Source organism: Balaenoptera borealis (genome assembly GCF_965194805.1).
Source record: "Balaenoptera borealis genome assembly, chromosome: 20".
In the NCBI taxonomy this organism is placed as follows: domain Eukaryota; kingdom Metazoa; phylum Chordata; class Mammalia; order Artiodactyla; family Balaenopteridae; genus Balaenoptera; species Balaenoptera borealis.
The window spans coordinates 31,875,922-31,891,487 of NC_138879.1; the positions used below are offsets into that span (position 1 = coordinate 31,875,922).

The 15,566-nt window shown below is 34.0% G+C and overlaps 2 long non-coding RNA genes across 4 annotated transcripts in view; both read left to right on the top strand.

Moving 5' to 3' along the window:
- Positions 1-15,566, top strand: part of LOC309618328 — a 673,944-nt gene that overhangs the window by 575,195 nt on the left and 83,183 nt on the right. The gene's annotated exons all lie outside the window — the stretch shown is intronic.
- Positions 1,774-14,549, top strand: LOC309618325. 3 transcript variants are annotated; one of them, XR_014238411.1, is made up of 4 exons: positions 1,774-1,963; positions 8,786-9,065; positions 9,861-10,025; positions 10,168-10,953. It is a non-coding gene; the product is annotated as an uncharacterized lncRNA (long non-coding RNA). The 3 variants fall into 3 exon arrangements; XR_014238412.1 differs by lacking the exon at positions 10,168-10,953 and adding an exon at positions 14,437-14,549 and having other exon boundaries at positions 1,786-1,963; positions 9,866-10,025; XR_014238413.1 differs by having other exon boundaries at positions 1,786-1,963; positions 9,866-10,025.

Sequence of the window (15,566 nt, forward strand, 5' to 3'; positions counted from 1 at the left end):
GCAGAACACTCTTTGACATAAATCGCAGCAATATCTTTTTTTGATCTATCTCCCAGAATAATGGAAATAAAAACACAAATAAACAAATGGGACCTAATTAAACTCAAAAGCTTTTGCACAGCAAAGTAAACCATAAACAAAACAAAAAGACAACCCACATAATGGAAGAAAATATTTATAAATGATGAGACCAACAAGGGATTAATCTCCAAAATTTACAAACAGCTCATGCCACTCAGCATTAGAAAACAACCTAATCGGAAAATATGTAGAAGACCTAAATAGACATTTCTCCAAGGAAGACGTACAGATGGCCAAGAGGCACATGGAAAGATGCTCAACATCCTTAATTATTAGAGAAATGCAAATCAAAACTACAATGAGATATCACCTCACACCAGTAAGAATGGCCTTCATCAAAAAGTCTACAAATGATACATGCTCGAGAGGGTGTGGGCAAAAGGGAACCCTCCTACACTGTTGGTGGGAATGTAAATTGGTACAGCCACTATGGAGAACAGTATGGAGGTTCCATAAAAAAACTAAAAATAGAGCTACCGTATGATCCAGCAATCCCACTCCTGGATATATATCTGGAGAAAACCATACATGCACCCCAATGTTCATTACAGCACTATTTACAATAGCCAAGACATGGAAGCAACCTAAATGTCCATCAACAGAGGAATGCATAAAGAAGATGTGGTACATATATATGATGGAATATTACTCAGCCATTAAAAAGAATGAAATAATGCCATTTGCAGCAACATGGGTCAACCTGGAGATTATCATACTGAATAAAGTAAGTCAGAGAAAGACAAATATCATACGATATCACTTATATGAGGAATCTAAAGAGATGGTACAAATGAACTTATTTACAAAACAGAAACAGACTCACAGACTTAGAGAATGAACTATGGTTACCAGGGGAGAAGAGAGGGGGAGCAATAGATTGGGAGTTTGGGATTAACATTTACACACTGTTATATTTAAGATAGATAACCAAAAAAGACCTACTATATAGCACAGAGAACACTGCTCAATATTCTGTGTCACTTTCCTGTACACCTGAAAATAACACAATATTGTTAATCAACTGTAATATAAAATAAAATTTTTTTAATAAAAAAATAAAAAATAAATCTAAAAATACAAATAATATGAAAAGATTCTCATCTTGAATGTACATAAGAATCACCTGGAGAATTTGTTGAAGCACAGAGATTCTGATTCAGTAGGTCTGAGGTGGACCTCAGATTCTGCATTACTAAAAAGCTCCTGGGTGATGTTGAGCTGCTACTTTGGGGACCACATTTTGAGTAGCATGGTTCAAAGGCCATAGTTCTCAAGTCTGTCTGCATGTTAGAATCACCCAGAACACTTTTAATATCCTTATTTTCTGGTCTCCACTTGCCAGATATATTGACTTAATTAATCTGGGTCTGGCAATAGCATTTTTTTCCCCAAAGCTCCCTGGGTGATTCTAATGTGCAATAATTGTTGAGAATTACTGCTGTATGGCAAGTTGTCTACATCACTGGAACTGGTGAGCAAATTCATATCTGTCTCATGCTGTATTTTTAAAGGATACTATTTTAACCTATTACTCTTTATATTTCTCTCCTTTTTTTTTGCCACATTTCCTTTCTCTCATTCAAGAAGGTAGAATGCTCTGGGTTCATTACCTCAGGGGAGTGATGTGCAGAGAAGAAAGGAGAAAAAGCCTGCGAGTCATTAGGATTCTAAGTTCCCCATGCCTGAGCTTGTAGGAGAATGTGAGAAATGCTCAGGAGGAGGTAACAAGGCTATTCAGGCAATAGGGAGAGTGGCTAAATAGAATGAGAATCTGTAGTGTTTCGACAAGACAGAAAGAGAAGTCTGTGGATCCAGGGGACTGAGAGGACCTTCTTCCTTTCCTGGAAGTTTTGCTGCCACGATATTTTCTGACTCAAGACAGGTATGTCTGCTTTATGTATCCAGCTTGACCAAACCATAGGCAATATGGCAAACGATTCCTGTACTTCCAGCTTAGCACAGAGAGCAGAAGCTCCTGGGAGCTGAAAGACGATGGGTAAAGATGACCGGATATCTCAGCCACAACTGGTATATTAAGAGCTATTTTGCGTATTTCTTCCCCTATCCTCCTAGGACAAATGGTTAAAGTGTTAGAACTCTGGCACGATTATAAGGTGGAGGAAGAAACCCCAGAAAGAACTGACATCCCCAGAGACAACTTTCTGAAGGTCTAGCTTAATAGAGACTTTTAGTCAAAAAAGAAGTTGAGTTAATGAAAGTTTTTTAAAGTTTTGTGTCTTGCACACCTGTGATTCTTACCACCTACATTACTATGCCATTCTAACAACCAGGAAATATCTCCTCTGCATTCTGTATGCACCTTATAGTCAAATGAATATATCACTGCCAGGGAAGATGATTCTGAATTGCCAGATCCTTTGAAGGGAGCAGACCCAAGAAGTCTCTGGCTTTGCTCTTGGAATCCCCACACATCTGGAAGATGAAGGTCACTTCTCCACAAGTCTGTCTCATTCTGGAAAAAATTCATTCAAAAGTTGGTAATCCATTAATGGGATATAAGCTACTTTATACTGTTGGAAGAGAAAAATACTTTTATCCCAAGTTCATCAAGTGTTCTTTCTTTTTAATTGATGTTATAATTAATGTATCTTGTCTGCTATAGCTATTCAAATGTTATTTCATTTTATTTATTTCCCTGTGGCAATTCTGACTAGTCTCTTAGTACATTATTGGTAGAACACATTGTGTTAAACCACATACTCATATAAGATATGGAATTTTTAAATTATACTTTTAGCCTTACTTCATGCTTCATGTTCTGTATCTAATCTTGCTAAATTTAAGATATAACTTTAATTTTCCTCCAAAGCATTTGACGTTATTTGCAAAAAACAATTCAAGTTAGATTTACTGTTGAAAAAACTCAAAAACTGAATAATTTGAGCAAAACCCAATCATTTCAGGGCTTTTTAATCATAATGCATTTGCTGCATGTATGCAACTGTTTTAAGGGCTGGGAACGCAGAGAGAATTTGACTGTCTCTGCCCCCAATAACTTTACAGTGCAGTGGCTTCTGCATTATTTTGAGTCAGAGGGAAAATGTGGAAGGTTTTTAAGGAGGAAAGAACAGTTTCAGGAAGATGGGTCTGGCTCTGGTGTTTGGAATTGTTTGGAGAGAAGTGAGATTGGAGGCAGGGGGTCTGATAATGACACAGAGGGGTTTTCAAAGGTGACTACATCCTCTCCCCATTAGATTGTTTTATTCCCACATGTTTCCTTATATTTTCTCCACATAATTATGTGTTCCTAAACAAAATATAGCTTTCTTTTCATTTAATGTTTGTGAGAGTTGTCCTTGTTAGTACACATGGGTCTCATTCACCCATTTCTACTTCCATGTGGTGATCCATTGTAGGTTGTTGAATGCATGTACATTTTTTAAAATGTATTAAATATTGCTAAATTGTTCTCCAAAGTGACTACAACAATGTTTATCCCAACTAGAATGTATAAAGAGTTCTTTTTATGTCATATTCTTACCAAGAATTTATGTAGCTAAGCATTTAATTTTGTCAGTATCATGAGAATCAGACATGAATATTTTCTTTGAGATTTTCTTTTTCGTGGAGGAGGATAGGAAATCACATTTTCTCTTCATATCTTTTGCCCAGTTTTCTATTGTGTTTTTCTTAATAAGTTTTAGGAATTATTAGTATATTCTCCATATACAAGTATTTTTTCTAGTCGTTGACATATTTTCACATTGTTTATGGTAATTTGTATGGAAATTTTGTTTTAATTTTTCAAAACTTGCAGTGTTTTCATATCTGATTTATTCTCTTTACTTTAAGAAATGTTTTCTTAATCTGTACTAATAAAAAATTTTGCTGTATTATTCCAGAATATATAAAATTTTGCTTTTTATATTTATAACTGTATTGTGATATGCAGTATCAATCTGATTTTGAAATATTTTTCCAGATGAATAACAAACTGTCCTAGGGCCATTTTTTGAGTAACCCATATTTTCCCACTATGTAAAATACTATTGCTGCCATATATCACGTTCCACATATGTCTGGGTCTTTTTCTGGGCTTTCTACTCTGTTCTATTTGTCTAATTATCCATTTCTGTGTCACTTATAATACTTTCTTAATTACTATAGATTTATAATAATCTTGATATTGGTCACAACGATTTCCTATACATTTTCTTTTTTCAAAATTTTCATGACTCTGTCAAGTTCCACAAAAATTGTTTTGGGATTTTTATCAGAATAGCAGTAAATTATGGATTAAGTTTGGGATAATTAATATCATTGTGATATTGAGGATTCCCATATATGAACATAGTATGTCTCAATTTCTTTAGTTCTTTCTTGTCTCTTTTAGCACTATTTTGTGATTTTCCCTCCATATAAATCATTTGCGAGGTGTATTCCTAGGTTTGTTTTTTTAAGTTTTTATTATTATTGTGAATGAGAATGTTTTTAACTATTACACTTTACTGGAATTAGGAATACTTTTAGTTTTTGTATGTAGATCTAGTATATGAAGATCTTGATATTATTTGTAATAATTTGCCTACAAATTCTCTAGAATTTTTATGTATACAACTTCATTATTTGAAAATAAGAAGATTTTTACAACTTTCCATTTTTTCCATTCTTTTTCTTTTGTATCTTTCTTGTCTTTTTCATTGTCTAAAACCTTTAGTACAATATTAATATTAGAAATAATGGTGGATATATTTGTCTTTTTACTTGAGGTACTTCAAAGTTTTACCAGTTTATATTTGCTATCATTTTTCCTGCACAGAAACGCTTTATAAGGTTAAAAACCAAAATGGCTTTTTTTTTCTATTCCCAATTTGTTAAGAATTTTTATTAAATAATTTTTCTGCATGTATTTAGGCAAGCAAATTTTCCTGTTTACTTTTAACTGTTAATGTGATGTTAATATGAAAATATATTTTCAAAAATTCAATGATCATATTCTTTGTATAAACCTTGCTTGTCAGGATTTTTTTTAGTTTATGCATAAATTTAATTCACTCATTTTGCATTTAAGAATTTTACATCTATACATTTCATATATATAATTGGTTTATACTTTCCTTGCACTGCTTTTGATCAATTATGCTATCAAGTTTCTATTAGCTTCATAAAGTAAGTTGGGTAGTATTCCTTCTTTCTTTGTTCTCTGAAGCAGTTATGATAAAGGATTTTTTGTTACTTAAATGTTTGTAAAACTTTCTTATCCCTTTGAGAAAGGCTTGGAGTACTAATTCAATGATAATTGACTTATTCAGTATTTCTACTTCTGAAGTTGATTTCACCATTTTGATTCATGTGTTCTAAATTCTTGTATGTATTGTGCTAAAGTTGTTTGTGGCATTCCCAAGATTTAACTTAAACAATTAAAAAAACAGTTTGTTTATTGTGTACTCTAACTTCTAATTTTTGAAACACCATCTGCTTTTTTCTGACTTCATATTCCTAGAGTTTTTCTAATTGATTAATTATTTCAAGTCACCAGCTTGGGTTCTGTTGGCCATCTCCATGAATTCTGTAGACCACTTCTTCATGCTTTCATTTTCCTTAACTGGTTTATAATTATTATGTTTTTTTTTTCCTTAAAAATCTTACTTTTACTCATTTTTTTCTCCTACCCCTCACCTCCTTTCTCATTCCCATTTCATCATCTTCCTTGTCCTCTGAATTCAGAGCTAAAAACTTATAGACAGAGAAAAACTGAAATGAAAGGAAAAAGTCCTTCCTGTGTCTCACACTCTAATACTGTCTTCATTTTGCCTTTGGCTAGAAAGATGTGGTCATTGACCTCCATTTCTGGTACTTTTACTATTTCCATTAACATTAAGCCAGTTAGTGCCATTGAGAGTAGAACCCCAAGAAACAGAAACATAGTAAGATCTGATCACCAAGGAAGCAGATTTTTGGTTTGTTTTTGCTTTGTTTTTACCTTTTGACCCCCTTCAAAAAAGCACTTTTGATGGTTGCAAGAATTCATTGTATGGGTAGATACATAGGGATAAGACAATTTTTCTTCTTCTTTTTTTTTTTTTTTCATTATTTCTTTCTGTGTACATAAATATTTACTAGTATTATATTTTCAGTATCTCACCAGTAACTACAATAAAAGCTGGAAACAAAAAGCCTATAAAGCAAAGAATGAATAGGACATTTGAGTTTACCTTCAAAGACATTTAATCTAGTGAGAGAGACATACATACCAATAAACAGGAGACTGTAATACTTTGTGGTAAGTGTTATAATGGCATAAATTAAGGGTATTTGAGGATGCATATGACGGATACTCCTCTCAATCTTGTGTGTCTGGAAAGTGGAATTTTTTATTAATTCGTTTTTTACAGATTCTTATCTAAATTAAAAATTAACCCATTTGGTTATTATTGATTTAGTGTCTGCTTGAACTGCTAGAATTCAAACTCCAAGAAGTTAGGAATCTATTTCTATCTCCTGTAGCACTTTAATCCCAGAACTTAGTATATAATCTGTCATTTCATAGGTGCTCAACAAATGCATGTTAAATTGAAATCTGATTAATTTAATTCAAGATCTCTAGAATACCAAGTATTCAGTTGAAAATATTTAGCAAATTGTTAAGAGATGTGCAAATACCAGGATGCTCTATATCATGAATTCACACTATCTAGATGATTAGTTTCTTTTTGTTTTTATAAAAAAAATGGAAGGTTATACATCAGATGTCATTTAGTTGAATCATCCTGGCTCTATCTTTCGTACACAAAACAAGTTATATGAAAATGACTTGACTCCAACTCCAATCACTGTTAGACATTACATCCTTCCTAAAACAGAGCTCATGTTCTTGCAAGACTAAAACCTTTCTACACTGAGAACAATCTTTTATACACACACACACACACTACACTGACCTCCAAACCAGTTCTCAAGATTCATTCGTAGAAGAATATAAATGAGAAAATTGAGGCCTTATGTTGTCCCAAATCATGGAGCTAGTTATGTTGTTCAAACTATAATTATCACTAGTTTCCCAGGGTCTCAGGGTTTTTTTTTTAATTTGTAAGCTATTCTTAATAAGAGATTTTACTCAATATATCATATAGTTAAATAATATGGCCAAAATGATATATCATATGGGCAGTTTATTTATTTGAATTAAACTATACACACTCAGTTTAAAATGGAAAAGAGAGAAAAATAATAGTTTCAATTGTGTTATAAATTCTTCCCACTAGGAAAGAATTTATTCAATCAATAAATATATTCCCTGAAACAAGCATGATGGAAATGCCAATATCCTAGTTTCTTTGTTAGCATCAATTTTCTTATACTCTTATAATCTAAGCATCTAGCTGTGTTAAATTGCATTAAATATGTTTAGTTTTCATACAACATGGCTTCCAGCCAAATGCGTCAGCCAGTGTCCAAACAAAATTTTCATTAATGATGGAGGAAAAACTGGCTGTGCTGGGAATATTCTGAGATGGACTGTTGAACTCCATTGCTGTACTTTCATAAAAGATATTTAAGCATAAGTTTTACATCTGAGTTTTCAATTTACAAGATGATTTTAGAAACTTATACAGTGTTTTAAAACCAAATTCCTATGTAGATTCAACACTAAGAATGGATAGAAACATGACAATTTCCCTTGCTTGGATGAAAGTCTCTGTAAAGCAAGTACTAAGGTATTTGGAACCACTAAAAATGGGACACCGTATAAATGAAATGGGTTAACTTAAATGAGCTCTTTCCTGTTGTTCATGTCTAAGAGTCTATAAATTCTATGAAAAATTTACTCAAAGGTAGTGTTCAATTATCCAATCAATGTAGTTAATTATTGATCAATTATAACTTTTTTAGGCCATGGAAATGAATATTCTGAGAGCTGCAAAGATCACTGACTGAGACAGAGTCTCAGTTGGAATTGCTGAATTGTGTTCCCCCTTTATATTTTTGCTCATTCTCAAGTTCTCTAGATGGTAGTTTTCAAACACTAGCATAACCCTGAATCACCTCGGGGTGATTTCTGGATCCCACCCCATGTGTTCTGATTGTAAAACTCTGGTGTGCAGCCTGAGTTCCCAGGAGATTCTGGGAACGTCTGACAAGTTCCCAGATGATATTACTGCTAATGGTCCAAGGACCACACTTTAGGATAACCACTGACTTAGAAAAGGATTCAAGTACTCTTTGGATTCAGGCAAGCTCAGTTTACACTAAATGTTAACGATGCTTATTCCTATGTGTGGGGAGGTGAGAGGAAAGAGAAAGAATTGGGCATGATTTACTGTGTCATGTGTTAGGCATTTTTAGAGTAAACTGGGGTCTGAAAATACTCTGATTCACCTACAGAAAATATCCTTCAGTGCCCCTACAAAATTATAAGAAATTTCCTAGCCATCAACTGCTAAAACTCTTATCTCTTTTGTAGCTTATAATTAATAGTTTAAGATAATGTTATCTACCAGTAGTTGTCAATGCGCCTGCTTTCCCCGTGGTTCAAATACATAGAGCAAAACCATTCTTTTGACAATTTAACATTTTGGCTCAGCATTTTTTGACATTTGTTTTGTGTTTGGAAGCTGTGATATAACCTCTTTCCTGTGACACATCAGTTTTTCTGAGTTATCCTTGCCACAACGCATTTCCAGGTTTGATGAAAGATGTGCTTTTCAAATCAATTATCTTCCTTCTTCTTTATTTTTCTCAGGATGGAAATGTTACCTTATAAAAAAATATAAACCATCAGAATTTATCACAATCTGAAAAGGTCAGAGATGAAACTGAAGAAAGTGCTTAAGGACTCATCACACCATGAAGGTATCCCCAGTGCAGCATCTTGTGGATTCCATTAAGAAGATCTCTTACGTCTGGCCCATAATCCATTTTTCTTATCCTAAAATTGTGGAAACACAGAAGTTTACACAAAAGAGCAAAGATTGTGTTTCTTTGATAAAATAATAAAGAACTGAAAAAATATCATCTGGCTGGTATGATTGCTTGAAATCTCATTAAACATTAAACAGATAAAGCATTTCAAATAAATTAATAAAAAGCTCTAGTCACTAATGTAGTATCAGTATGAAATTTTTAATGATGAACTGATTAAGACAATATTAAGCAGATTTATCTGACATTTGTAGCTATAGTCTAAATATTGCAAAAAGGAATTCTCTTTCTTTCCCCTGGCCTCAATTTTCTCTGAATGTGCATATGTCATGCCTGATACAGAGTAGGTGCTCAGTAAATATTTGCAGAGTAGATGAGGACATTGGACATTGGTGAATATTGATAAAAATTGAGTTTGATAGGTTATGAACATTGTATTTTTATTCAAACCAAGTTTCACTAAATATTCCCTTCTGGAAGGCTTTTAGACTCAGCCTGCTGAAAATTTTTGAACTGAAAGTGGATTTTATTTGTGTATTTTGCATTTTTCTAGTGAAAAAAAATGTATTTATTTACTTAAGAAAGTTGATCATTTGTTTGGGGGAAAAGAAAACAGGTGGATCTGCCCAAAGCTAGATCTGTGTACTTACTGCCTGTCATTCAATGCAGTGTAGTTACCATAACAACTGCTGTGTCACCTGGACCAAAGAATCTTGAGTATTTCTTCTAGAGCATGGAAGCAACTTCCTAAAGGAGAATCCACATTAAGATGGGCTTCTCACTATATTAACCTATCAAACTATTTGGAGAAAATCAGCCTGCTTCCATAAATTAAAATTGATGCTGTGTGTATCAGCTCTCAGAATACAGATTTTCACCTCATTCTTTTGTTTAAGTACAGTGGCACCAACTCACCTTCTGCTGGGTCTGACCTCCCTCTGGAAAACCTCTGGTGAGGAAAGAAAAGTCACTTGGCAGCCTGGATCACACAAGGGAACTTTATCTGCAGTCTTCCTGTTTTTAACCCCAGCCCCATCTATATCCAAGTCTTCAATTACAAGGTACCTCCAATTCCTAAGTTTGTCCTCGGATGCTACAATGTGAATTTCTCATCATTACAAGCATTATATTTTAACATTTTTTCCCTCTTAAATCATTTATCATTCCTCGAAGTACTTTCCATCTTCATACACTGTCTTTCAGATTTACCAATATCTCCAAGTTTTGATCTCAGGGTGACAGCAGTGAAGAGTGGCTTGAAACGAGATCTCAGTTCCCTGCTTGGGAATCGAACCTTGGCCACCTGGGTGAAAACCTGGAATCCTAACCACTAGTCCACCAGTGGTGAATGGCTAGAAGCAGAGCCCTGGCTCTTATCTTCTTTGAAAAAACAATTCTTTACAAAGAGACCAAAGCTGTAAAACATGTACAGAATTTATTATTAGAAGCACAGCACCTGTGGGAGAGCACACAGAGAAGCAGTTTATTTTAAACAGAAGCAAAGCAGAAATACACACCCAGAGAAGAGGGTGGGCACTCTTGCTAATGAGGAGTATGCTAGAGAAGTGGTTAAGTCATTTGTATAAGAGCAGTTTTTCCGGGTCTTTGTTTTCCTCTGGCCAATCATCTTGTTTCATTCCCCATATCTGATTGGACCCAGGGCCCTTCCCAATATGCACATGCATCTTTTAACCAAGATGGATTCCAGCATGAGGGTCTCTGGGAGATTAACAGCACATATTATGGGATAATGCCCCCTCCATTTTTACCTGAGAATCTTTTCTTTGCATGTGCAATCAGGGAGGTTTCCTTTACCTCAAGAATGATAGATGTGGTCATCTTATCTTTTTACTCCAGCAGAGCTTAGTTCCTCTCTCCTCCTGCCATTAACTTTTCCTTGAAATGTCAGGGAGAGACAAGTTCCAATTTGCTCAGCTTGACAAACTCCAGCTGCTCAGCCCAGGGGCCCATCTACCTCTTACCTCAGTTTCACTGAAGATTAGGCTGTTCTTGTTTATCATTCTCTGTTGGATTTGGGTAATTTTTGAGAGAAGTTTGTAGAAATAGTAAAAATGTCTTTCTTTACTTAATCATCTTCAAATCATAAGTCCTGAAAATTTAAGTGAAATAAATATGGGAATTTTGCCCTCTATCTTAGGAAAATATTCAATGTCATAAAAAGTTCTTATGATGCATTTAAAATGTTATTTCTTTTGCTTTTTCTGGTTAAAAACAACTAGTAGTAATTCTATACATTAATTTACACTTATGCTTGCCCTCTAAGAAGGTTCTTATTTGGATACACCTACTATTCCATACCATCTTCATATTAACTTTCAAATCTAGCTTCAGTGCAAACTAGATGTATTGGCCCATTAGACAGACAAACCCAAATCTTAAATCAGCTGTGCTTGGAAAGTGAGGGAACAAAATTAGAAATTACAAAAAATGAAAAAGAGAGACAACAGCAACTCTCTGCACATTATCAAAATTGTGTATTCTCAGGCAATGTGAAATTCCAATTTCTAAAGCTTAGAAAATTTAATGGTTAGGAAACAAAAACTGAGTTATGTTCCATAGTCAGAATAAAAAAACAGTCAAAATGCAAAATTTCCCTCTGTGAGAAATAGGTTTTATTCCATTTTGAGCTATTCAAGAGCTCTGGTGATTGGTGAGCAAAGCCAACTTGTGACTAGCAATAGTCAAATAAGAATAGTCCTCTCTTCATGATACTGGTGTTCTGAATTTGTTTATGCCTAACTTTAATTACGATGATCTGAGAACCTGGAACTGATGAACAAAAGGCCAAGCCCCTAGAAAAAGCATAATTCCGTGTACCTGGGATGTCTTCTTATCCAAGGAAAGAGAAGGATCTGAAAGAAATAGTTGATATTCTGATTGCTTGTAGTAGATGCCTTGATAAATGAGATTTCTGCCAAGAGTAGGATGTCTTGTATGTGCCTATCAGTTCTAAAATAGAGTGGAAAGAAAGTTCTCTGTGAGTTCTCTTGACTTTTCTATCTAAAGATGATTTAGTAGAGAATGAAAAACTTCCATTCAGATGACCACCTTCATATTAAAGGAAATTTTTTTAAAAGTTTGAAACTTCAGGAGCCATTATCATTATTTTCTGTTGTAAGAAGCAGTGAGCCTCCAATTCACCACTTATTCAGTTTAGAGTTTCCTTCTCTACCATTAAATGCTGAAGTCAATAAACATTTTTATTATTTTTGATTGTGGGATCAGAATTTCAGTTAGTGGAGAAAAAGATGACATACCTCATAAAAGATGATGAAGTTGGAGGAAATTGGAGGAAAGCAAAAACATCTGTAATTTTTTAGATGTTTTCATTCAAAAAACTATATTTTATTCAAATTATTATCCATTTTTCACATGGTATCTATTTATTTTTGGTTCTTTTCATCACTCTTTTATTGTATGTGTGTCCTAATGAGTCTTCACTAATCTATGGTAATAGGGAAAATGACATATGTTAAAATACCAATGTTGAGGTCCTCAAACAAGCATTACTGAGTCTTCTGTGATATAATAACAAACTGCAGGCATTAGGAAAAAGGACTAATATATTTTATTAATTTCATGTTAATTATGAAGACAGCATACTTCAAAGAATAGTATTTGACCCACTGTGTGTACTAATGTCTGTAATTAGCCACAATTCAATGGGACCTTACTGCATAACTCATATCAGTACCTCACTTAGGGCAACCATCAATGTCTTATATGTTGTTCTTTCATGTACATATCTCAACCTCTCTACCAGAGTACACCCTATCATAAAGAATCCTCACTTGTTTTTTCTTGGTGACTATTACTTTCCTAGCATGGTGTCCAGCACCCAGTATTCACTCAGTAGTGTTTTTGGAATGCATAAATGATTTTCATCTAAGTTCTCTTATTTGCAAAGTACTTTTCTAAAAATATACTTTTTCAAATCCATTCCAGAAGAAACACAAATGTAAAGTGTTTTTGGTTACCTTGGCTGGTTCATCCAGATGATTTGCATCAATGTTACTTTTTTAAAAATTAATTTTTATTGGAGTATAGTTGATTTGCAATGTTGTGTTAGTTTCTGCTGTACAGCAAAGCAAATCAGTTATAAATATACATATATCCATTTGTTTTTAGATTCTTTTCCCATATAGGTCATTACAGAGTATTGAGTAGAGTTCCCTGTGCTATACAATAGGTTCTTATTAGTTATCTATTTTATATATAGTAGTGTGTATATGTCAATGCCAATCTCCCAATTTATCTCTCCCCCACTTTTCCCCTTGGTAACCATAAATTTGTTTTCTACATCTGTGACTCTAGTTCTGTTTTGTAAATAAGTTCATTTTTTTTAGATTTCACGTGTAAGTGATATCATATAATATTTGTCTTTCTCTGACTTACTTTACTCAGTATGGCAATCTTTAGATCCATCCACTCCACTGCAAATGGCATTATTTTGTTCTTTTATATGGCTGAGTAATATTCCATTGTATATATGTACCACATCTTTTTTATCCATTCATTGTCAATGGACATTTAGGTTGCTTCCATGTCCTGGCTATTGTAAATGGTGCTGCAATGAACATTGGGGTGCATGTATCTTTTTGAATTATGATTTTCTCCAGATATATGTCCAGGAGTGGGATTGCTGGATCATATATTAGCTCTATTTTTAGTTTTTTAAGGAACCTCCATTCTGTTTCCCATAGTGGCTGTACCAATTTACATTCCCACCAGCAGTGCAGGAGTTTCCTTTTCTCCACACCTTCTCCAGCATTTATTGTTTGTAGATTTTTTGATAATGGCCATTCTGACTGGTGTGAGGTGATACCTCATTGTAGTTTTGAATTTTTAATTTTCATACTCATTAAGATGATTAATCCTAGAATTAATTATAATGATGGAGGTGATAATATTGACAGGCAGCAATTTTTTTTTTTTTTTTTTTACAATAGAGAAAGCTTTCAGTCACATGATCCCATTGATCTTTACAAAATTCCGTGTACTTGCATAGTGGTTAATATAATTCTTATTTTACAGTTGAGTGAGTAAAGAAAAAATAAGTCAAGTGACTTGTCCAAAATTACATAGGTAGTAAGTGCAGGTGATGGGAGAACATGTATTCTGGTCTTTCTGACTCCAGTACTTCATGTTAAATGGTCAGTCCTCAAGTTTCAAGTGCCTAAATTATAAAGCCTTCCTCAATCTAAAAACAAAACACACAAACAAAAGTAACAAACACCCACTTATTAAAGAAATCACCTGTCCACATGACCACGTGACTGTAGGAAATTCTCCTCCCATTGCACCTCTCATTCCATGTTTCTGGTACTTTGTTGAGAACAGAAAGTATGTGCTTTCTCAAATTGCTTTCTAATTTACAAATATATTCTTTTCTGCAGAGAGTACTTTCATTGCCTCCTATTGATTTGTGTTTGTTTATTCATCCTTAATGAGGTGAAGAATATTATGCTGCTGTGCTGCCTGATTTTGAATGGTCACAGATGAATTTATGCCTGAACCATCTGGAAGTTGTGGATCAAGAGAGGCTTAAGGCAGGCCTTGTCCTGCATCTCTCAGAGAAGAGCACACAGAGGGACCAAGTGGAAGTCTCTTCCTGCCTTCCTCCTCTGGGGCCCCTCAAGTTTTCAATTCAATCCCTTCCCTGCCTCGGTTAATGGAAACTTCTTCCAGAGTCTTCTCTCTCCACATTTCTGCTGCTGTCCCATCCCTTACAGTATATTTACCACACTGCAACCAAGGTGGTCTTTTAAAAACAAATCTATTAATCACTTGTCCAAAAGCCTTCAAGAGCTTCTGATACATTTCTCACTTTCCCACTCCCATCCTTTTAATGTGTGTTTTGAAAATAGACCACCATTACCATTTTCCTTACCATGAAAAAAAATCTCAGAAAAGGATAAAAGTATAATGTAGCTTTAGCTTAAATTTATCATTTTCTATTATTTAATGACTTTCAAAGCATACCATGGTCTATCAACTATTTTATTTTTATAGACCTGTAAAATTGAGCATCCATGCTCTTTAGGACTTACCAATCTAGATGGCTGATAAAAGACTAAATGTGAGTTCCTTCTATGGTTTATGATAGTGCTGTATTTCTACACCATCCATTGCCTTTTTTTTGTGGGAAAACAGAACTTCTGTGTCCTTATTCTTCAAGGAGAGGATTCTTAAACTCCACTGGGTAGTCTATGTCCCTAAACTCCACTTCTACGTGATTATATTCCCAGAGCCAATCATTTCAATGGAAAAAGAACCTTCATGACTATAGGAAATCCATTTAGTATCCCACCTGAGATGAAAATTAAATCCTATAATTCCTTTTTTGTTTATTTTGTTTTGTTTAGCTTCAAATTTGATATCTTTTAAAAGAGATAAATTAACCCACTGTGTGAAACTATTCCCTATTTGGCTATCCACTAAAATAAAATAAAAATTTTATTAGTTTGAAGGAATTTTTCTTGGAATATTTCTTGGAACAGTTCACTATCTAATAAACTTTAGTTTTTCAAAATTCAGTTAGCAGCCAAATGTTTATTAATACTCTTATTTTCATCATAGTG